At 42.4% G+C, this 23,845-nt stretch overlaps 2 long non-coding RNA genes across 2 annotated transcripts; both read right to left on the minus strand.

Annotated features, from left to right (window-relative positions):
* Positions 1 to 3,291: 3,291 nt before the first annotated feature.
* LOC121497582 lies at positions 3,292 to 6,443 on the minus strand. The gene is made up of 2 exons (XR_005989512.1): positions 4,801 to 6,443; positions 3,292 to 3,639 (listed from the first exon to the last, which is right to left on the minus strand). It is a non-coding gene; the product is annotated as an uncharacterized LOC121497582 (long non-coding RNA).
* Positions 6,444 to 12,110: 5,667 nt separating this feature from the next.
* LOC121497554 lies at positions 12,111 to 23,811 on the minus strand. Its single transcript, XR_005989503.1, has 5 exons — positions 23,654 to 23,811; positions 23,150 to 23,265; positions 17,224 to 17,347; positions 16,791 to 16,830; positions 12,111 to 16,105 (listed from the first exon to the last, which is right to left on the minus strand). It is a non-coding gene; the product is annotated as an uncharacterized LOC121497554 (long non-coding RNA).
* Positions 23,812 to 23,845: the final 34 nt, after the last annotated feature.

Below are 23,845 nucleotides of genomic sequence, written 5' to 3' on the forward strand. Positions count from 1 at the left end.
ATGGGTCACCATGACTGTAGACCTAATGCAATACTCACTGAGTGTGGAAAATTCCAGATTAGTGAGAAATCTAACCACAAGTACAATATGAGCAATTTCATTGTCAAGGTTTTCCATCAAGGGATGAAATAAAGTTCCACTCATAAGTTCTTCCTGTTCATTCATTTAAACGGACTCTTCCATCAGGATCCTGGTCAGCAAGATCTCAAGCACAAAACATTAAACTCCAACCACCAGAGACAATAGCCGAACTCATGTCTTGGGCCACAAGAAGCATATTTCAAAAATGCCATCCCAAAATACTATTTTAAAGCTCCTCCCCTTTTGACAGATAAAATTCCCCTCAGCATAAAGTTCCAATTCCTTACCCTGACATCCAGCAGAAATTCAAGTCTAAGTCTTCTTTGTCTTTGCATCCCAATGCCTAGTGGAAGACTTCCCATATAAAATGAACTCAATAAATTACTGAATGAGGAAACTAGTGAATGACTAAATTTGAGCCTGATTTTCTCCACATTCTCTCACTTCACTTCTCCTACTTAATCCTTCCCTCCGAGACTCATAATTGCCTCCCCAGTGTTCCACAGACATCGCTGGCCCTCTCCTTCTCCTATTCTCGTTAAGGATGTTCTCTCTAAGGGCATTAGCATTTATTGAGTGCTTATTATGTATCATTTTATATGTTTTATCTCACTTAACCCTAAAAGAAAAATACCCATTTTCCACAAGATGCTTAGAAAACCTGAATAACTTCCCAAGATTACATACATCTATAGAACAATGGAACTAAAATTTGAACTCAGATTTGGACCCTGTCTGGCTCCAAAAAGAAACCCTTCTCCCATCTAGGGTATTATTTTGCCTTCACATACCCAAATTCTGTCTTTCCAAACTTGGTCCTTCTCTCAAGGCTTAGTGAAAGTGGTAAGAAGATTTCTTACCTGTTCACTCCATCCCATATTGGTTTAACTTCGTGTTATGAACATAGCTTCTCAGCTAACAACCATAGATTACTTCAACACTCCATCTACAATTCCTTCTACTTCTCCTCTTCACTTTTCATGAATCCAGTCCCTCTCAGCCTCACTAAATTATAAGCTTAAAGGGCATATTTTCCATTTTTTAAATTTTTAAATTTTCCAGATTTATAATTTGCTGTATCCTTCCACAAGCATGGAAATACTCTTACCACCTTTGTTGAGTGGTAAGCACCCAAACAAATATGACTGATTGAAAGTGAGTAATGTCACAATCTCCATTCTCCCACCAAGAATTTTTATCCCAATTCCTATAGATATGAAGAAATACTTCTCGAAGTATTTATTTCTTAAGGCTATTGTAATAAAGACAGACAACAAGAAAGTTTGGGAAATTAAAATAGCTACGTTTATAAAACATTTAAAGTCTTTCATTAAATGTTTTACATTTACTTAAAATGTAAGACATTTTGAGGTCTTTCATTATTAATCTCTAGAGCATCTCTGCTTCTGAGATGTCCACCAAGCCAGTGAGATCCTCTTGTTAAGATTTCCCTTGCTTTCTTGAAATATTCTCATTTTCAAAGGTTAATTACTTGGTTGTAAAAGTGCACTCCAGAATGAAATTTAACCTATGAGTTCTCCATCTTAAGGTGAATATTCTTAGCAGTTGTTTTTTTTCCTTCAAAAATAGGAAGCCATCTGTTTAACCAATTTGGATACATTCTTATATAAGAATTTTTCAAAATAGGAATACAGAGGTTCATGGATTTTCAGCACTTTTGAGTATTTGTAAAATACATTATGACTTTGATAGTTGAAAAAAATATGAAGTAGTGCTCTTAGCTATAAATCAGCACCAGAAAATAAAGCTGAGCTAAAAGTGGGTATATCTTTAGGACAAAATTTTTTGATCAACCAAAATGTTGATCATTCATTGAGCCTGAGAAAAGGAAGGTTTATTATTTTTGAATGGTTTGATTTTTAGTAAGATAAAGACATATAATTTGAGAGAACATCAAACAGAATGTGGTTCTTATTAATATCACATAACCTTTCTTATAAAACTTTTCCTTTCTCCAGCCCAGCTCCCATTAGAACCAAACTAAACATGTTGACAGCTACAATTTAGAAAGGTGTTAGGCCAATAGTCTCCCTTTTTAAGAAACTGGATCATTAATTCAATATCATATTACCAGTTTCTTCATAAACCAAATATATGGGGACAGACTCTACTCTATAGGGTTTAATCACACACAAGTGACAAAAACCACAGGACACAGATCCTAATCAGCTGGGCCTTCAACCCACTGTAAGCACATATGTCACTCCCATTATCATTAGTATGAATAAAACTCTAACTTATTTTACACATTTGGAAGAAGCTAGATCTCAGTGTTCATGCTTAGATAGATACCTTCTCATAAAAATTACATTGTTTTATTACCAAATGTGTTTATACATTATCAGCATGTCTTAGAATTGAATATTCTCCTCCTGAGCAAAACAAATAATTGTTTCCTCAATAATGTTACTTTCTTATTTCCTTTTAATCCTAAATCCTTATATAAATCTAAAGTTAGCATTTTTGTCTTTAGAATTTGTAAGGAAATCAATGAACTCTAGAATCTCCAGTTGGATCTATTTTAGGTCTTGCATATAGTAGACATTCAATTAACATTCATGGAGGAATTAAGGAATCCCAATCACCTGAACTTGGGAACCCAAACCAGAGTCACAAAGGGGTACACCCTAGCGGAAATCCCAGATGGAATTCAAGATAGAAGTCTCAAAAACAGGGCTCAAATCCACTTTGAGTCATTCATTCCACATAATTCTGAATTTGAATCCCAGGAAGAAATAATTTTAAGGTTTCCAAAAGGTCAAGACAAAATTAGTCAGAGGTCAGAGATAATAGATGTGACTATCTCTTTAGAAGAGCTAGCTTGGACCTTCCTGTGTATAAAAGAAGATAACCTTTGAAGTTTTCTCCTAAATCCTCTCTGGAGGCCATCCCAGAATTGGTGAACCCAGAGTCATATTCCAGAGTTGTATGAATATACGTCAATACAAACCAAAAATGGGTTAACATCAATGCATTCTAAGGTCACCCCCACCCCCAAAGCCCATGTCTACTGCCACTATTACTGGTACAGCCATATCCACCCGCCCACCTAGCCTGTGACCTAAGACACACACCAGCATATAGTGAAGGTGCCTGACTTTCGGGGTTCACATTTAAGTGAGCTGACCCTCCTATCCACTTAGATGGAGAGCAGAAGGAAGAAGACAACCAAAGTTGTATGGGAAGGAGTTGGGCTACTTCTTTTTATTAAGAGGCTTATATCAAAATCAATGTGCCATACAAATATTGACTAATACCTTCTCGTAACAACAAGTACTTTACACAGTAAGTCATTAGCTTCATGCCCAATAGACTGTAAGCTCAAAGAAGACAAACATCCATCTGGATTCACTAAAGTATTGGCTGCATTAAGCCCAATGCCCATACTGTAATGGATGTTCAATTAATAAGTGACAAATGAATGAATGAAAGTGGATAATAGAACACAATCAAGAGCCAGTCTGCATGGGTTTCATTCCTTCCTGTTACTCAGTAGCTCTGTCACCCTGGTGACTTCGGTGTGCCTTAGTTTCTCATCTGTAAAAGAGGAATAATGGTATCTTAATAATTGTGAAAAATAAATGAGATAATATGGGAAATGCACTTAGAAAAGGGTCTAACACACAGCAAGTGCCATTATTATTATTATTACTATTCCAACCTCCAGTTTTATTTTTTTTAAGTAATCTCCACGCCCAACATGGGGCTCAAACTCACAACCCTGAGATCAAGAGTTGCATGTTCTACCAACTGATCCAGCCAGGTGTCCTTCAACCTCTAATTCCTGCCATAGGTTGAAACAAGGTCTTGACCAATTTCCAGAACTTCACACTGTCCTAGAGGTGCTCACTGCCCCATGAGAATGTTCACCCCATAATAAATCATCCTCCTTTTGCAAATGAGAAGACAAAATTCACCACTCAATAAAATTAATTCGCCAAAAGGCCTAATACCTTGCAATTTTTAAAAATATTCTCCAGAGTGAGAAGCCTATCACCACTCTTGTCCTTAATAATTTTTTTAAAAAGTTGTATCCAAGTTACTACCCAAAGTCCACTGATATTAAAGATAAAAAGTCACTTCCCCTCATGTACATAATTTGCACAAAATGCCATCAGTGCAATTTTGACAGGTATATGGAGAACTCCCAATATTGCTAACTGTTCACTGGGTTTAACCTCAGACAATGATTCAGCTAAATGCTATATTGGATTTCATCATTTCCATTTACACGGCCCCTGCAGTAATTCTCTGAGGGGTTTACGGTTATCTAGAATGGCCCGAGTGCCTGGGTGTGTGCACTCGGGTCACTGTGGAAGGCTGTGTTAGTGAAACAGGAATGGGAACATCTTAAAACAAAACAGCTGCATCAGAAATGGCCAAGGCTTGGAAGCAATATGATAGCTGCTATTAAACCCCACTTCGAGCTTCCCCTGGCTTTGATGATTTCTTTCTTCCTCTCAAAAGTGTACCATTCTTTTCCTGACCTCGAATCAACCTCATAAAAGCCCAATTTTTGTTTTGGTTCATACTAAAGTTTTTGTTGTGTGATTGTTGGTCTTGGGATTTTCACAGTTTCTGTTGTTTATATTTTCTTTGTCGATTTGGTCTGACATAACTATAAATTGAGGTGGACCAGCCATGCTAAATTCTCTTATAGAGACATGCAACAAGAACTTTTTGTTTCCTGGCATTCACCTGTTTCACTGCCCCTGTCCCCGATGGCACTTCCTTCTGGCAAGCAGCTGGAAATGCCCACGTGTGCCGCAATCACCGTTTTTGACATCTCTCATTCCCCTGCGAGCTAGCTGAGTTAGAAAGACTTCATTTTAACATCCAATTAGGGCATCCTTGAATAAAGTTCGTTATTCACTATCATAAGAGTATAAGAGCTTCCATGTACTGTTAGAATAAAAAATTCTTCTGCAGTCTGACAGTTAAGAATTTACTGCACTCTAAGTTCCTTGAAAGAGGCGTGTTATAGTAGCACAGTGATAGAACTGAAAATATAAAGCAGCAGTTCTAGGGACGCCTGGGTGGCTTAGTGGTTGAGCACCTGCCTTTGGCTCAGGGCGTGATCCCGGGGTCCTGGGATCGAGTCCCACATCAGGCTCCCTGCATGGAGCCTGCTTCTCCCTCTGCCTGTGTTTCTGCCTCTCTCTGTGTCTCTCATGAATAAATAAATAAAACCTTAAAAACAAAAAGGAGCAGTTCTAGGGCCTTCTAACCCTGCAATAAGGGAAATAAATTAACTATAAATAATGTTCGCTGGATTAACATATATTAATTCCACTATTGTATTTAGCACAATGTTTTCGTAAGGTGATAATTGATAGGCCATCGCTTAGAGACCGTTTAATGATGCTAAAATGAAGCCGAGGCTGAAGTCGGCCATCTCATTGGGATTTTTTCCAGCTCCTAAAGACCACCTGGGATTCATCTCAATTCTCTGATGCTGTGTTTCAAATCAGCCACTCAAAGATACTATTTGCTGTCAGCAAGTCCCCTGATTTATTTAATCCTTCCCCAAAATATGTCCTGAAATTCTCACAATTTAACCCCTATTTGTCATGACGGCAGCTCCCCGGCAATGACTAAATCATTCTCTGGCATTGTCAGGTGCTTGCAGGGGAGCTTGTGACTGTGTCTGAGGCTTGCAAGAGCGAGACCAACCGTCTATAATCCTGCTGCTTCTTTACCTTCTCAACAAGCCATCAGTAGATTTTTTTTAATTACACTTATAATCTCCACTACACCTCTCCAAAAATAAGAACATCTAAGAATTCTGTACAAATACAGTACTGTGTGCATAATCAATATATCTTTCTAGTCTGCATTTTAAGAATGACATCACTAACTTCATCGACAATGTATACACTTACTGGCTTTTAGATTAAATAGTACAGTATAAGGAAATGGGATCAACTAGGATAAAGAGGAAAAAAAGAAAAATAAGTTTAAACGGACGAAGAGAAAAGGATAATAACTCTTCTCTCGGGGCACCAGAGTGGCTTAGTTGGTTAAGCAACCTACTCTTGGTTTTGGCTCAGGTCACAATCTCATGGGTTGGGAGATCCAGCCCCATGGAGTCTGCTTACTCCTTCCCTCTGCCCCTCCTTCCACAAGGGGGTATACACATGCTCATGGGCATTCTCTCTCTCTCTCTCTCAAATAAATAAGTAAATTTTTAAAAAATAAAAAACAGAAAACAAAAGATACTTCTTCTCTGACTTTAAGAATAAATGTGACAGGGACCTCTGGCTGGCTTAGTCGGTAGAGCATACAACTCTTGATCTTGCGTTGTGAGTTTGAACCCATGTTGGATATGGACACAGATTACTTAAAAATAAAATCTTAATTGGGCAGCCCCGTTGGCTTAGCGGTTTAGCGCCGCCTTCAGCCCAGGGTGTGATCCTGGAGACCTGGGATCGAGTCCCACGTCGGGCTCCCTGCATGGAGCCTGCTTCTCCCTCTGCCTGTGTCTTTGTCTCTCTCTCTCTCTCTGTCATTCTCTGTGTCTCTAATAAATAAATAAAGTCTTTAAAAAGACAAAAAGAAAAAAAAATAAAAAAATAAAATCTTAAAAAAAAATAGATGTGGCAATCAGATCCAAAATAATCTAGTTTCACCTTTTTTTAAAGTTTTTCTTTTTCTTTTTTTTTTTTAGCAATTTCTACACCCAACATGGGGCTCGAACTCACAACCCTAAGATCAAGTCACATGCTCTTCTCACTGAGTTTCATCTTTTAGTGTGTGAACCTGTCACCCAATGAACTAAAAATTTACTGTAGTGTGTAAAACAGAAGTCCTATGATGAAGAGGTGATATTTTTTTCCCCAAAATAGCAGTAAGAATGCATTATTTAAAAAAAAAAAAGAATGCATTATAATCCATAATAAAAACCAGAAGGAAAAAATTCAGACCCAGTTTGAGTGGTGTACTGAAAATAATTTTTTAAATTTTTTAAAAGATTTTATTTATCTATTCATGAGAGACATAGACAGAGGGAGATCAATGTGGAACTCGATCCCAGAAGCAGGATCACGGCCTGAGTCAAAAGCAGACACTCAACCACTGAGACACCCAGACGTCCCAAAATAATTTTTATAGTTCACAACTCCTATTCTCAATCCCAATGTTTCCTTATTTTCAGGTCCATTCTGGAAATCACTAAAGAGTGCTCACTTCGGCAGCACATATACTAAAATTGGAAGTCACTAAAGGTCTATTGACTTTCTTATTAAGCTTCTTATTTTGAAGGAATTATAAATTCTCATGCAGTTTTAACAAATAATTGATATCCCTTGCACCCTTTACCCAGTTTCTTCCTGTGGTAACATCCTGAAAAACTGTAGTTAAACATCACAACCAGGATATTGACATTAATACAGTTAAGATGCGTTTCCATAACCACGAGGATCCTTCCTGCTGCCTTTCTATAGCTATACACACTTCTCTTTCACGCCCACTGCTCCTTAACCTCTAGTAACCACTAACCTTTCCTTCATTTCTATGATTTTGTCATTTCAAGAATGTTATATAAATGGAAATATATAGTCTATAATTTGTCTTTGTTAGTTTTTTTTTTTTTAACCCAGCGTTAATTCTCTGGAGATTCATTCAGGTTGTTGCTCTTATCAATAAGCTATTCCTTTTTTATTGCTGAACAGTATTCCACCAGAATGATGTACTATACTTACCAATACATGCTTAACTGTTAACACAATGATTAACAGTTTGTCTCTAGTGAAGGACCTGTGAGTTGTCTTCAGTTAGGGCTATTATGAATAAGCTGCAATAAGCATTCATGTACAGGTTTCCATGCAAGCTTAGGTCTTCATTTATCTGAGAAAAATGCTCAGGAGTGCAGTTGCTAAGTCACATGGTAGTTACACATTTACTTTTTAGGAAACTTCCAGACTGTCTTCCAGGCTGGCTGGACCACTTTACGTTCCCACCAGCAGTGCCTTAGTGATCCAGTTTCTCTGCAACCTTGCTAGCATTTGGTGTTGTCATTGTTGATTTTTAGCCAAAGCCAAAGATCCGATTAGGGACAAAAGTTGCTCACCAGACTTTCAAATATTTTCTTAAAGATTTTATTTATTTATTCATGAGAGACACAGAGAGAGAGGCACAGACATAGGCAGAGGGAGAAGCAGGCTCCCTGCGGGGACCCCAATGCAGGACTTGATCCCAGGACCCCCAGGATCACGCCCTGAGCTGAAGGTAAACGCTCAACTGCTGAGCCACCCAGGCATCCCCAGATTTTCAAACTTAACATATGTTGTTATTTTAACATTACCTGGATACCGAAAATGTATATATTTTTAATGTCAGCTCTCTTTGGTTTAAACCCCACAACCTAAAATCTGTATGCTTTAGACAAATTGCTTTAACACCTCTGAACTTCAACTTCCATGTATGTAAAAACCTACCCCTTGAAGTAAAGAACTATATTAAAGAAACAATGTGTGTAGAGAGCACTGGGCAAAATCAGTCCTCAACAAATGCTAATTCCTTTCCTCTGCATTACTCCATTTGATCTTTGTATATTCTAGTGCAGGTGCTTCCTCTTAATCCCCTCTTCCCCAGCACAACTTAGAACCATTGCTTCTCTTCAGTCCTGTCATTCCCTCTCTCAGTTCAGACAAATATGGATACAGTTTAAAAATTCAGTTAAGGGACGCCTGGGTGGCTCAGTGGTTGAGTGTGGGCTCCCTGTGGGGAGCCTGCTTCTCTCTCTGCCTATGTCTCTGGTTCGCTCACTCTCTCTGTCTATCATGAATAATAAATAAAATCTTTAAAAAAAAAAAGAAAGAAAGAAAGAAAGAAAAGAAAACAAGCTCAAACACAGCTCTGCCTCCTACCACCTGTGTAAACTTGGGCAATTATTTCACTTCTCCAGTCAATGCCTCTGATGGTTCATCTCTTCTATCTTCAGAATGGACAGAATCAGACCTGCTTTACCACCCCTACAAAGCTGCTAAGTTCAAATGACAGAAACAGTTGATAGTGATTTGTAAACAGTGGAAAGCTACACAGAATAAGGCAAATTATAGAAAACAAAGTCCAGGGACACCTGGGTAGCTCAGTGGTTGAATGTATGCCTTCAGCTCAGGGCATGATCCCGGGGTCCTGGGATCAAATCCCACATCAGGCTCCTACTTCCTGTGCTTCTCATACTGCCTGTGTCTCTGCATCTCTGAGTGTGTCATAAATAAATAAATAAATAAATAAATAAATAAATAAATAAATAAGACAAAGTCAAGTGCACCCAAGGGTCCCATTCATTCTGCTATAGACCCTCAAGGGAGAGAAATGCCAGGTACCATAATGATACCTGAGTCTGGGACTATGGTGCCCGAAGAATCAAGTACAAGAAGACCACATTAGAAATTCTCTTCATATTTGTTTTCACGTAAACACTCAGAAATGAGTTCACCAACACCCCAACTTGGTCCTAGTCAAGTTGTCTGAGGCACATATGGGATCCTCAGGGAAGAAGGAGATCGCAGCTGCGGAAGGGTTGACGATGGGCCCTGCAGGAGTATGGGTAGATCAAGACGTGTTATGGCTTATCTGGCTCAGTTAGGTGGAAGTAGATGATGTAATCCAGGTTTTTTTTAAAGATTTTATTCACTTATTCATGAAAGACAGAGAGAGAGAGGCAGAGACACAGGCAGAGGGAGAAGCAGGCTCCATGCAGGGAGCCCGATGTGGGACTCGATCCCAGGTCTCCAGAATCAGGCCCTGGACTGAAGGAGGTGCTAAACCACTGAGCCACCCGGGCTGCCCTGTAATCCAGTTTTACTTAAACTAACCCTCACCAAATGGACACGGGTCTTTACAAATAGCCCTACAACGAACCTTAGAGTAAAAGATCAATCAAATGCAGGCATAAACCGTCAAGAAAATGGCAGACTGACTCTGTTTTTCCTACTAGAGACTTTAGTCAGCCACAAAACCAGACAGAAACATTGATAACACAAATCAGAGAGTAAGTCAACCAAAGCGTTTTTAAGTGACCAAGACCAATTAAAACGTGGATTTGCATCCATTGCTGCTGATAACTAGTTTATCTCACCTGCAAATATTTAAACCTATTGTTTAAGCCTTCATCTTGCCCTTTTTTAGCTTATTTTTTGCAAGTATATACTACATCAGTAAAGTGGTGCAGATTTATAATTTGCAAATAAATATATACTTAAAATGTCTTACTGTTGGAGTGCACAATTAAAACAATGAGGAGACCATTGTCCTAGTGGATTTCATTTCTTTAATGTGTCATTTTCTTCAGTCTAGACCTTTGTGTCAGGCACCAACAGACCACTCTACACATAGCCAAGATGGCATGAAACTAGACTTCTGCTGCCAATCTGCCAGGTTGCTATCACCAGAACCATCTCCCCATACCTTTCTAGAATCTCTAAAGACAGACAGCAGCCATTGCCTTTACCCTGTCAACATCAAGGTCTGGAAGCCAATGTAGGCTTCTCCTACAAATCTCCATGAAATCTGTGGGCAATGAACATCCCCACGCCTACTGGCTCTCAGGAAGGGAACTGTGGCTTGCCACTTTTTAATGCTACAGAGCTGTGCTGAAGAGAAGAGCTACTGTTTATCAAGCATTTACTCTATGCCAGACCCTCAACTGAGAGCCTTGTGGGAATCATCTCAAAAAAATGTTCACGACATTGTAACAGTCTACAATTATTATTCACCTGTAGACATGGTAACTGAAGCAGAGAATAGTGATTTTTCCCAAGATCACATGCAGATATGTGTTGTAGTCAGTATTCAAAACTGTGCCTCTCACTCCAGAGACTTGCTTTTAATCACTACATTATGCTGCTATTATGCATACTATACTACATGCATAGTACCGCTTTATTTCCATGTATTACGATGATGATTTCTTAATAATACAATATCCTCAAAATTAATTTTTAAAATTTGGCATATGTCAAATGTGACTTTGTTTCATCTTGGGATCAAATATTTGCCAGAACACATCACTGATCTTATAATAAGCGTCAAAATAAATTACAATTAGATTTACAGGGATTACTTTTACAGATTTTTAAAAATGTATCTTACAACTATTGATAAAACGACTTTAGAGTCTTTCTGACATGAAGCAGAGCATACACAATAACACAATAAAATGTATATGGATTACAACTTAAATCTATCTGAGATTATAAACTAAAACTAGTATTTAAGGCAATGAGAAAAATTCAGTGCCTGATCCAGTCATTTTCACATATTCATATAGCTAGCAATGAGAACAAAACACAGGAACAGCTGAATGAACTTTTCAATCATTAATGCAGCTATACTAATGCCATGTGATATTAAAGTATTTAAGGAGAGAAAAGCCCATCCGGTTGCAGCCACTCTTAATTCTGTGGCCTTTTTTGGGGTGGGGGGTGGAGAGAGAGAAAGCATGAGCAGGGGAGAGGGGCAGAAGAAGAGGAAGAAGCAGACTCCCAGATGAGCAGGGAGTTCAATGCGGGGCTGGGTCCCAGGACCCTGAGATAGTGACCTGAGCCAAAGGTGGATGCTTAACCAACTGAGCCACCCACATGTCCCTCTGTAACTTTTAGTAAAATATAGCAAGTGGAAATGTGGCAGGGATAGGGGCTGGGGCAGTGGGGTGGAAAAGGCAATGTTCTTCTGAAAGCAAGTTCCCCTATAGGATTGTGTTCCTTTGCCTCTGTATGCCGAGGACCCTAGGGGTTCTCTTCTCACATATCCTCATTACAAATACCTAGGTCATGATTTAAAAACACTATAATTTACAAAGTGCAGCCCATACCTCACAGACTCAAATACTGCTTTGTTACCATGACTGTTTTACCTTTGATGAGCCATCATATTTATCTTTACAAACACTTCATTAAATATCAGTGTGTCAGAAAAAAGAGAAGTTCAGCATTCAAACAACTAGGCACTTCAACAGCCCATATATAATGTATATTTGTAATAAAGCAAAAATAGTCACTTGATTAGATTCTGTAATTTTATTGCTGACATCATCTTTACTTGAATAGCAAAAGACGCATAGAACTTAACAATGTTTGGAAAAACCAAAAGAATTACTAGGAATGGAAGGAGGCAGTTTCTTGCTTTATTTATCCCAGAATAATAACAAAGTTCCCTGGTGTGTTCCTGAAAAAAGTTGTTTTATTTTTTAATTTTTTTCTCAGCAAGTCAGAGTTTACGTAAATTATCTCATGGATATACTTCACTGGTTTGAAAATTCATTGCTTGTTGCCATGTATTCATTTATCATGAGGTTCTTTTTTTGACATGTACTCATTTAGAAAGGACAATGGTACAACGGATTAAAAGTCATTATATATTTTTTAAGATTTTATTTATTTATGTGAAAGAGTGTATGACAGAAGGAGGAAGAGCACAGAGAGAGAGAGGGAGAAGCAGACTCCCCACTCAGCAGGAAGCCAGACTTGGGACTGGATCCCAGGACCTGGAGATCATGTCCTGAGCTGAAGGCACTCAACCAAATGAGCCACCCAGGCACCCCTAAAATTCATTATATTTTAAACTAATACGTAAAAATCATGGAAGCTACCATTTTCCCATATTCAAGAATTTACATATATTTCCTTGTTTGGGCTTCTTCATCTAGTGAAAAATCTATTTTAAAAATCACTGGATTGAAGAAAACAAAAACAACTCTGACTATATGGATCCAATTCATCACTCTCCTGTTTATAGACAAAGAGCCAGATCCTGCCTAAGGAAATTGTCTTTTTCAGATTTTATGTTTCTGCATTCCTTCTGTCTTATATTTTTCATCCTCTTCTTTCAGTCGTCACTTCATAACTGTAGTTAGAAAAAGCACTCGCTCATTTTCCCTGATTTCACATTTGAACAGAATTTCTTTTAGATGGACCACAAACAATCTCATAGAAAAAAACGCCATTTTCTGATAGATTCTGTAAAGGGTAAGCAGTCTGTCCACCACACTGTCCATTTGTCACTCCACACAAATAGGGAATCCTATTACCTACAAAGGTATTAAGAAAGTGCTCCCAGCTGAAAGCATTTATCCAATTCCAATTGTTGTTTGGAAGTCTAAAATACTAAGAGTGGTACTGTTCCAGGAGCTACTGTTTAAAACAATGCAATGCCTGTTTAGAGAGAAAAATCAGTACTTGAAAATCTGAGTTGGTTTAAAAAATAATAACTGTGCATCCAAAAAAGAATTCTTAAAGAAACATTTATATGCCAGGCACATGTTTTTAATTTTAATAACATTGGCTTACCTAAATAAATATGTAGAACCTAATAATTGTTCTCTATATTTTGATATTTTTGTATATTATTCTATTTCAGTGAGTTTGCAGAGAAGCTAATGGATAAATGTTGAAAAAATATGTATCTGTCAGTACAAAGTTGTGGTTTACAGATACTGCAAAATGCTGTCTTGAAAAAAAATTGTTAAAAAGTAATTGAAAACTGCTCTGATTTTAAGAGAAATGAATGTAGCCATATCCTTATAGGATAATGCCAGATAAAAAGTAATCGTGTTCCCTTTACAATTGTGTTTGTTGGCGTTTATATAAGAATAATAATGCTCTAAGGTTATTTTCATAGTTGTTCACTTAACATGAGATTAACATCAAAATCTTCATAATTATCTGAGATCACCCATTTGAAAGTAGTGTGGTAAAACATGTTAATGATTAAGACACTAGCAGTTTTAATACTAAACAGATTAACACACATGAAAGTAATATTATAATTTGTGCATTGAATAATATGCCAGACCAATTTTTTTGGTGAAGAGAGAATTCTCATGAAATGGTACCTTTCCTAGCTACTGCTTCCTATTTCTTGAAAGATATTCATGGGTGTACATGACATATGAACGTGAAATATTATTCTGTGGCTTTGACATTGCACAATTTTATGAAACCATTATTTCAGAGGTTTGCTTTAAATAAAATTGAGAGCCAAAATGTTACAATAGGAGTGTAATCCAGAAGAATGAAGCTACAATCCAGGTGGGATTATAAACACCCCCCCCCCAAAAAAAATGTAAAACTTAAAAGAGATTGTTAATTGACTAGAACAGCTATGAATTTATTTTATGACCGCCAGCAAACAAATGTAGGGCCATCCACACCTCCACATTTTTAAATAATAAAGAATCATATTTTAATATGTACCCCAGAGTCTCATAAAAATATTTCTCTGCCTCAACTTTCTCACCTCCATCAGAAGTCAACATGAGAGGAAAATGGGTAGTCATTTATAAGGTAATATGAAATCATAAAATAATGACCCAAGCCATGCCCACCTTTCCTGAATCAGTGTGAAAAATAAGGTTCATATCCAAATTCCAAAATCCTTGTTGCTTTTGCAGATACGGGTTAGGGTGCAGTGTGAAATCTTAAAAACCAAATTGAATATAACAAATGCAGGTGCCTCCCACCCCCCACCCCCCACCCCCGCCCCAGACACGAAGACGGTGCGTTAAAAGACAGTATCTGTGTAACCTCAGCTATGCCTGAGAGGGGGGTGCGGGCGTGAGGATTTAAATCACGTTGTTTCCACTTCTGCAGAGAAAATCCATAAAAAGAGATTTATTATCATATTTTCTTTTTGAAATGTATTTGTTTTTGACTTTAGAAGTGCTCCTCAGTACTGAGCAGAGTAAATATTACAATTTTGTTAAACAGCAGCCAAGATTTAATTGTCTGTGAAATACAAGGCTTAGGACCTGATGTGAGTTAACTACTGTTCTGCTGATAGAAACTAGGCTGGCCTGCGCGGTGACCGAACCACCCGGAGCAGATTTACACAAAAGAGCCATCGCGCAAGAATTGAGGGAGAGCAGTGGGGGCAGCCTCGGGCCGGCGGGAGCCCATCCACAGGGCTGGGAGCTTCATGCTCCCTGCAGCAGATTTAAAGTGACTCCGTACAAAAAGTCAAACAAGAATAAGCAGCCATGGGAAACGTAACGAATCATGCCAGCAGTTTAACAGCGGGAAAGAAGGGGGAAGCAGGAACCGCTAACAAATACTGCAGAAAGATGTAATGGAGATGGAAGTGAGGGGACAAGGAAGAGAGGAGAGAGGATGCGAGAGCCTCGCACATTTGATCATTGCCGCGTACATCGCAGTGGTTCCGCCAGGAGCCGGGTCGTCCGTCCGCCCCGCGCCCTCGCGCCCTCTGCGCGCGGGTGCAGGGCGCCCCGCCGCTCTCCCGCCGCTCCCGCCGCCACCTCCTCCCCGCGCGGCTCCGCGGGGCGCCTCCTCCACCGCCCAGGGCGCAGCGGAGCGGGCGCGCGGCTGCAGATCTGCCCCGATGGCACCGCAGCCACAAGCCAACCCGTAATTGCAAAGCAAACAAGGCTGAAATATTGGATCGGTCTCAATCGTGACAAGATCTACGCTTTTGCCGCCAATTTGTTTGTGCAGCTCTATTTAAAGGCACTTGATTGAGGAAATGTTGCAAATAGCGGTGAGGGTTTCCCTAATGAGACCTCGGGAGGGAGCGGCGGCCTTCGCCCCGCGGCCGAGGGCTCCGGATTGGGGCGGGGGGCGAAGGGGGGAGGCTTGGGGGGGGGAGGGAAAAGGGCGCGGTTAACCCCTTCCTGCCCGCCTCGGGCGGAAAGTCCTCGGAGACCAGCTAGGGGGAGCTGGGGGGGTCCATCCCGCCCGGGAGCGGCGACCTCCCCCGGTCCGAGCTGCGGGGCAGCGGCCTCACCGGTGCCGGGCACCGACAGGTGGGTGGGGATCAAAAGGATAACTCAACCGGGATGCAGGGGGCGGCCGCACCCCCTGCCACCCCCACCCCAGCTTTCCCGGCGGCCGCCGCAGCCCGCATCACCCCCGGCGCCCAGGTCCCGGGAGGCCTGAGGGCCCCCCCACCTCCGCGGAGCAGCGGGCGGCTCGGCTCGGGGCACCGAGGCCAGTGGTGCGGTCCGCCGCCGCGCGGCCCCTCGCCGTCGGGCCGGGGCTCCAGGAGGCTGTCAGGGAGGGGAAGAGGCAGGAAGAGAAAATACATGAATATTTATTGAGCGCATCAGGCGCCCCGCTCTCGGGCTCATCTTGATCTCATTTAATCCCCCCGCACGCACCCTCCAGTTCGGGATCATTAACCCATTGTTCAGATGAAGGCACCAAGGCTGAGAGAGCCGGGCGGCCTTGCCTGAGATCCCGCAGCCGGGGCCTGGATGCCCCTAGTCCGCCCTGCCCAGCTCTGACTCCGGAGCTCAGGTCGTGGGCAGGGGCCACGCAGGGAGGCCCCGCCCGGGTTTCCCCCCCTCAGAGTCCATATGCGCTCAGCAGACCCACTGCCCCCGGGATCCATCCCAAGGAAGCCTTCCCTCCCCGGTTCTCCCGTGGGCTTGGAAGTGAAGGTCTGTTCCCTGTTGAGACGTCCACCTCCCCTACTAACTCGAGTCACTTTCAAAATAAAGAAAATAAATCCGGTTGCAATTGAGGTATGGGAATGCACCCAGTTCTAAGTCATCCCTTTTACACAAGCTGTTTAGTCCCCTACTGGGTACAATGCATTGACTGGGGGCTCAAGGAACCCACAGCCGCCAGAAGTTAAAGGTATGTGCCCAGCGATCTAGCAGAGAGAATATGAGGAGGTGCCTCAGAAAGGGGGGAGTTGATTTGGAGGAGCAGAGAGAAGGAAAGCAATACCTGCACAGGCTTCCTGGAGGAGGCGGCATTTAAACTGGGCCTAGAAGAAACATTTAAAAAGAGAGAAAGATGGATTGTTTGCCAGCTATGCTGGCAAGTCAAGGAATGCCAGACAGATGGTTGAGGACAATCTGGTAGTCACACTGTCACAACCTGCTGCCATCTCCCGGCTGCCCCTCTAACTTGGAGAACTAGGAGTTGATTAAGCCCTGAGCTTAATCCAGTTCCAGTCTCTTTTAGGATTGAAAACCCAGGGCTTGGAGATGACACCAGTAGCTAAATCTTGACCCTTCCGGAACCCTGGACTTGGGCCAAAAGGACTGGGCAAAGACAGGGCAGGAAAATAGCACCAAGGATGCTCTCACCAGAGTTCTGCACAATTAGAGTCACACATTCCTGAGTTTTTCTTAGAGGGACCTGGTCAGAGATGTACCTTGGCCAATCTGAAGTCTGTCTTTCTGGAGTCACAAGCAGATGTAGGCTGGGAAAATGAAGGCCCCCAGAGGGCAGAGGAGGACTGGTTTCAGCTGTACTTCCCGGAGAATGATCTGCACCTTCTGTCAGCAAAACAAAAAAGCATCAGTCATACCGATTTAGTGAACCATCTAAATGCGCTCTGAATGGAATTTTGCTTTTCCTTTTTTGTATGCAACCGATTCCTTCTTTTGAAGTTGGATGCTTCGCAAGCAGAATGCGATTCCCATTTTTTGTTCCTCGAGGGTTTGGCCTGTGTTAACTTAAGTGGGCACTCATACAAGTACTCAAAAGAAAGCCATTCTTTTCTGGAAAATAGAACAAAGTAGCGCCTCTCCTATCCTGGTGCAGATATATAATCTGTAACAACAAATTAGCCTCCTGGTGCTGCGCATTTCCAACAAGCATCCTGCCTTCTCTGTTTATATTATAACTTCTCTGCCTGCAATTATTTTTATTTTAATTTTCTGTCACTTTAACAGAAACCAGAGCCTTTTCTTCTAATGTTTTGTACACAACATGTTCATTTTGATAAGATGTTCTTTCCTATCCTCTTTTAGCTTGCCTTTCCTTGTTTAGAGTTCTGTATCAGGAGTTTCTAATATTTCTCCCTCTCTCTTTTTTTTCAAGAACTTGTCCCTGTCTTGCTTTATTTGTTTGTGTGAAATTTAGTTTGAAAGGAGATCAGAGAGAGCAGGAGGGGTTTGTAATAAGAGAATGACCGAATGACCCAAAGGCTGATTATCTATCATTAACTGGAGACTCGGTGTACCCAAATTACCAGGGGGACCTCAGTCGCCGGATCCTTACCCAGCCAGAAAGGCAAGTGTGGAATGCACACACTGAAACAGGCTCGTGGCATTGCAAACGAAGACACTCCGCTCACACGTTTTCTTAAAGAGGTTTCCCTCAAAACCCAACTCAGGATCAGTGGACAAATTTATTAGATTGTGACATGTTGTACACAGGTAAAATTCTTGCTGAAAGACTAACTTTAACATTCTTGTAACTAACATTTTTGTGTTGTTTCATTAGAAGCAAAATTGCAGTTAATTGTCTAAGCTCCAGAGAATATTGAGAAATCAAGCCAAGCTGCTTTTGATCTGCTCATGCTGCTAAACCTAAGCCTTGTAAAAATCGAGGTTTGCCATTAATATTGACAATAAAAGGGTTTCTTTTTGTTAACCTGAAACCCAACCATCCTGGCTCAAGTCCGCTGTCTAGGAGCAAAGGCCCTAGAATAAAGTAGAAAGATTGGAAGAAACTGCCAGGGCTAAAAAAAAAAAAAAAAAAAAAAAAAAAAAAAAAAAAGCCCTACATGAATTTGCAAAGGAGGCTTCAGAGCAAGACATCCTGGGAATGTGAGCAACCCTGCAGTTAGAACCAGGAATGCACAGGGGGCTCAAGTCACAAACAAAACTTCCCGTCACTTCAATGGCTTGTCTAAAGTTCCACATTTTAAGTTGCCATTTGCTTTTGTATTTTATTCTGAATCCCAGACTGTACTGTAGACTGGTCAAAGTTAACTACTACTTATTTTTCCATAGACGGGGTTTGCAAAATTACAATTACTTCCTCATCTGACTGTTGAATGCTTTCTCTCTGGCTTGGAAGAAAATGTTGCCAGTGTGTATGTAATTTGCTTGAAACAAAGTAGTTCACATAAATCCCATGGGATGCATTTTCTCATGCCACTTTTGCTCTATTTTATTAGAAACTAGCAATGACCAGATCTACCTTACTTCTAAAGACAAGTATAACAACATTAATAATACCTCCCATGTACACACCGTGCTGCTTCTAGAGTGGCCCTTTTGCATACATTAACTTTTGTTCTCTTTAGTCTGAGTAAGTATTTTAGCTTTACGGACAGGCTTGGATACCTGGCCAGGTATCTCATTCTCCCTGACCAGTGAAAACCTTCCAAAACAGCACATCTGCCACTTAATATGAAGATCTGGTCATTGATTATTTGAAGGAAATGCAAATTCCTACCTTAATATCCATGGTAGTGGATATTAAGATTTTTCTTACACGTTATACATCTTAAACTTGCACGGTGTTGTATGTCGATCATATCTCAATTTTTTTCTTAAAGGACTAAAAGATAAACCAGTTTCTTATTCTTCACCAGTTTCAGATTCAGTGACATCAAAAAAAAAAAAACTCAGAAATCCAAGCATTGCTTAAAGGTAAATTACAAGGGAGGGAAGGAAAAAAGGAGGGAAGGTGGGAAAGAGGGAAGGACAGGGACAGAAGGAAGGGGAAAGAGAAAGAGGCTAAATGGGGTGGGGTGGAGGCACCAAGCAAGTCCCAATTTTCTCCACCAATTTAAATCTTTCCTAATCAAAACTGGACTTAAAAAAAAAAAAAAAAAAGCTGGACTGACGGAGTCCTAAGCAATCAAACCCTCCCTAGTCCTTGCAGCTAGTTCAGCCCCACCCCACCCCCATCTCCACCGCTCTGCTCTGGATGGGAAAGAGGAGGGAAGAGGGATCACTCTTCAAATACCCTACCCCCACTCTAAAATGCAAAAACAAAATGCTCAGAAATAAAACCTCCTAAGAGCCAAAGACAACTTTTCCTGTCCTTCCTTTTTGAAGCAGCCATCAGAGGTCAATCAAACTTGATTCTGTTTGTAAGAGTGTACTTTGAGCACCACTACATTTCTGGGGCCACTGTCACTCGCCACGTCGGTAGACAATTGTTTCTCAAAAGGCAACCCAGGAAGGGAGGGACAAGGGAACCTGAGTTAGAAGGAGATGTCTTGCTGCCACTCCACTCTGACGACAACGTGCCATGTTCCATGTGTCCTAAAGGTTCTGAGACCAAGGGGCTAGCATATAAAATGACTCAATCCCACTTTAGGCCAGACAAAATGCAAAGCTAAGGTGTCATAAGAAGCACCTTCCTTGGAGCAGGTAGGGCTGTGGTCACATCTTCAAGAACACATTACTTTCTCTGCCACCTCCTGGGTTTGATGTTCTTTCTGGAGAGTTCTTAACACATTCTGGGGCTTAGATAAGAGCGTCATAGGTATTTAAAAGAATGCTCAGTCACTTCTACTATGTTGGTTAGGAAAATAAGGTAAAACGAGATTTGAAAAACGATGGAGGGAATTGAGCCATAATTCCCGTAAACATAAAATGTGTGTTTATGGCCCTCCGGCCTGGTTCTTTTCAGGTCCAGTTTATTTTGAGTTCTCATTGAGCAAAACACGAGATACAAACTGCCCTTGCCTTTGTAATAATAAATACCTCAAAAAGATCTGTATTTTCCCTAAAAACAGACTGAAGTTTTTTTAAAAAAATATTTAGTTTAAACCAGATTGATTTTAAAAGGAATATCTCACAAGACCAAAATGTTTGCAAGGGAGTGCTCAGCCTCTCCCATGCTCTTTGAGTCTTTTCCAGAGAAGGGGTGGGAGTTAAAGGAAGGAGCCAAGAGACATGGGCGCAAAATAAATTGTTGAACCCTGTTCAGTCTGTTTCTCTCTGGGCAGAGGTAATGCGCAGTACAGTGGGTATATCAGCAACTGCAGTGAAGACTGTGACATAGAATCACAGCATTTTTTCAGCCTGGGGTTGCCCACCTGGGTAAGATTGGTTGCCCATGGCTTCAGAAAAGGGGAGTCAAGTTAGCATATCCTCACTAGGTTTCCTCCTGCGTGCGGGCACCCAGGGTGGCCTAGAGCCTGCATCATCTCAGCTGTTTGGGCCCTTTGAATACTCAGAACATGTGCCCTTAGGGGGGCAGCGCACCACGCGCCGGAGTGCACACTCCTACAATCCCTGGGTTGACATCTAAGCTGGGAAACTTATCCTCCCCCCCCCCCACCTTTCCTTTCCCACTTTTCCCCTCCATCACTATCCACCCCACCCCACCCCCAAAAGGCATGGGCCATCTAAACTGGGGGCACGCTTGAGACTTGAGATGGCGGCATCTGCCTCACAGCTTTCCAAAGCAGAGCCTAACCCAGCATGCCACCAGACCTGCAGCGGAATATACAAAAGAGGATACCAAGAGAAAAAAAAAAGTGGACTCATTTGGTTGTGCATTCAGCCAGTCTGGTCTCTGTGACAATAACTAACTAGGGTTCATCCCTTTGTGCCCTGCCTCCAAGCTGCCTTTCTAAGGCTGTAGTCCCTGGGCTTGGCTTTCTGAGCTACATGAAGCCCTAGACCCTCACACAGCATTAATTAACTGATAATGACACTGTCAGTAAGGACTGATGCTCAGATTAGCATCTTTTACGACTTTTTTCTGTCCCATGTTCTCCATCTCTTTTATCACTTGCCATGATATCTGGGACCATGAAGAGATCTGCCTATTTTTGGTTTCAATTAAAAGAGCATGAGAAAGGCTGAAAGTGGTAAATTCTGATAGCTTCAACACTGAGGCTACTTGCTTCTGGTGGACACAGCATCTCAGTCCCCAGTTCAGCCTTCCGCCTAGCCTCTTCTTCCTTTCAATTTCCAAAACTCCCTCTGGGTCTGAAAGCAGCCTACCAACTGCTCCCTTATATTGCTATCTGTTCCCAGCCATATGTAGTGCAACCATTTTAAATTTGTCTACCTGCTTCCAAGGCCTAGATGTGTTCTTATAAACAGACTTTTTTTTTTTTTTTAAGTATCAAATGTCAGAGGATTGAACTACCAGTATTTACACATTCAGAGTTTGCCTCCCTGGTGAAAATGTAAACAGAACCCCACTACACTACCTATATTCTTTCCTTGAAGAACAAGGTCTTTAAAACACTCCCGTTCATGCTAAAATTGCAGACCCATCCAAGTGGGGGGGGGGGGGTTGCAAGCTCTAGGTCGCTATTTTATTCCATGCCCGAATTGCACTTTACCCACAAATCTGATTTCAGCTTCTCCCCACATCCCATGCTCTGCCTTAAGACGCAATGCTGGGGGCATCCAAGAGAACTGACCCCATGCCCAGGGGACAGAAGGGACCCTGAATGGACTCCAGGACTGGGCTTGCTAGCCTATGCCGGTCTCTGAGTTCCCCTCTCCTACCACCTAGCCACCGCAAACCTAAAATGCATTTCTCGACGCTGATGCCTTGGGCTGTAGAGGCTGGTGAAGCCCACCCTGAATCCCCTGCAGCAGAGGAGTTGGGGGCCCCCACCCTCCTTCTGTCCGCTAGCTCTGACCTTGCCTTCCATCCCCAACCACCGGCCTGTGGAAAGCGCCCCGCGCCCTGGGAAAGGACTGTCCCCGCGGAGTCTTGGGTTGGGGCTCCCTTTGTGAGGTGGGGCTCCTTGTGAGGCCTGGGGCCTGTCTCTGCCTGCTTCCAAAGGACAGTCCCCAAGGTGGAGTCAAGGGTCTCCTCCGGGTGACCCCAGCCAGGCCCAGCCAAGAGTCCCAGGCCGCCAGGGCCCGCGTGGTCTCCTCTCCACTCTGCCCTGGGCTACCTCTAATTTAGGGCCCGCAGGGTCCTGCTTGACACCCTCACCCGCACCCAATTCCATCAGGCCCCGAACTCCTCGAAACAAGGGGTCTCCCTTCCACTCGCTGCCAAGCCCGGGGATGTTCCAGCTGCTGCCTCGGTCCATCCCTGCCCCGGCCTCTTTCCGGCTTTCCCAAAATGCTCACGCCACGAGGGCGCCTCGGCCCGCTGACTCACAAGCGGAGATCCACTTTCCGTTATAATGCGTTCAAGATCACCGGGGCCAGCAGTCTAAACATCCACGAGCCGTCCTCCCGGTCCGCCTCTTAAACTGCTGTTTAATGGTTCCCCTCCGATAACTAAACCTGCCTTCCACAGATGCCCGCTTTTATGGGAGACGCAGGAATGCACGGATATATTTATATGTTTGTTCATAAAAACTGGAAAATAAGCTCTGAACACGCTGTAAAAAATATTCAGTTACTTACCAAACAGGCCAGTGAAACCAGGGGGACACCGATGCCGGCCACGCCACCAATTCGGGGAATCGAGGTTGCCTGCGCTCTGCAATCGCCCAGGGTCGTCGTCGCCGGGGCTGGTGTCCCTGAAGAATATGGAAATAAGGGTATTTACAGGGGGCTTGAACGTTCGTCCGGCGGCCTCAACCGCGATCCTCAAAAGCAACGTGGGTCACCGGAGCGACCTCAGAGGCCCGGGCCGGGGTAAGGCGGTGGGTAAGCAGGGAGACGCGCGAGTGTCGCGGTGCCCAGGTCGCAGCGCAGCCCTCCCCCGCCCGCCGCCCCTCTGCTCTCGCCCCCGCCCCACCCCGCACAGAAAAGGCACCGCGCCGCCTGCTTAGGTTCTTGCCTCGGTCACCTACACAAACACTTACAAAAGACATATCTAAGTCCCCTCCACCTCTTTTTTTTTTTTTTTTTTTTTTTTTGTTCCTTTTTCTTAAACCAGAAAAGAAAGCAGAAGTGATACCATACCTGGTTTGAGATTCTTCAAGATTTGAGACTTGGGGGGGAGGGGGGCGGATAATTTAATAGTAAAGCATCTGCTAAACACTTGCATTAACCTCTGACTGATAAAAAAGTTTTTTTAACCCGCCCCCCCCCCCACACCAGTTTTAATTATCTCATGGTTGTGAAGGGGCAGCCAATCCTGGAAGAGGACTTCGA

This window comes from Vulpes lagopus, chromosome 8 (genome assembly GCF_018345385.1).
Source record: "Vulpes lagopus strain Blue_001 chromosome 8, ASM1834538v1, whole genome shotgun sequence".
Taxonomy (NCBI): Eukaryota; Metazoa; Chordata; class Mammalia; order Carnivora; family Canidae; genus Vulpes; species Vulpes lagopus.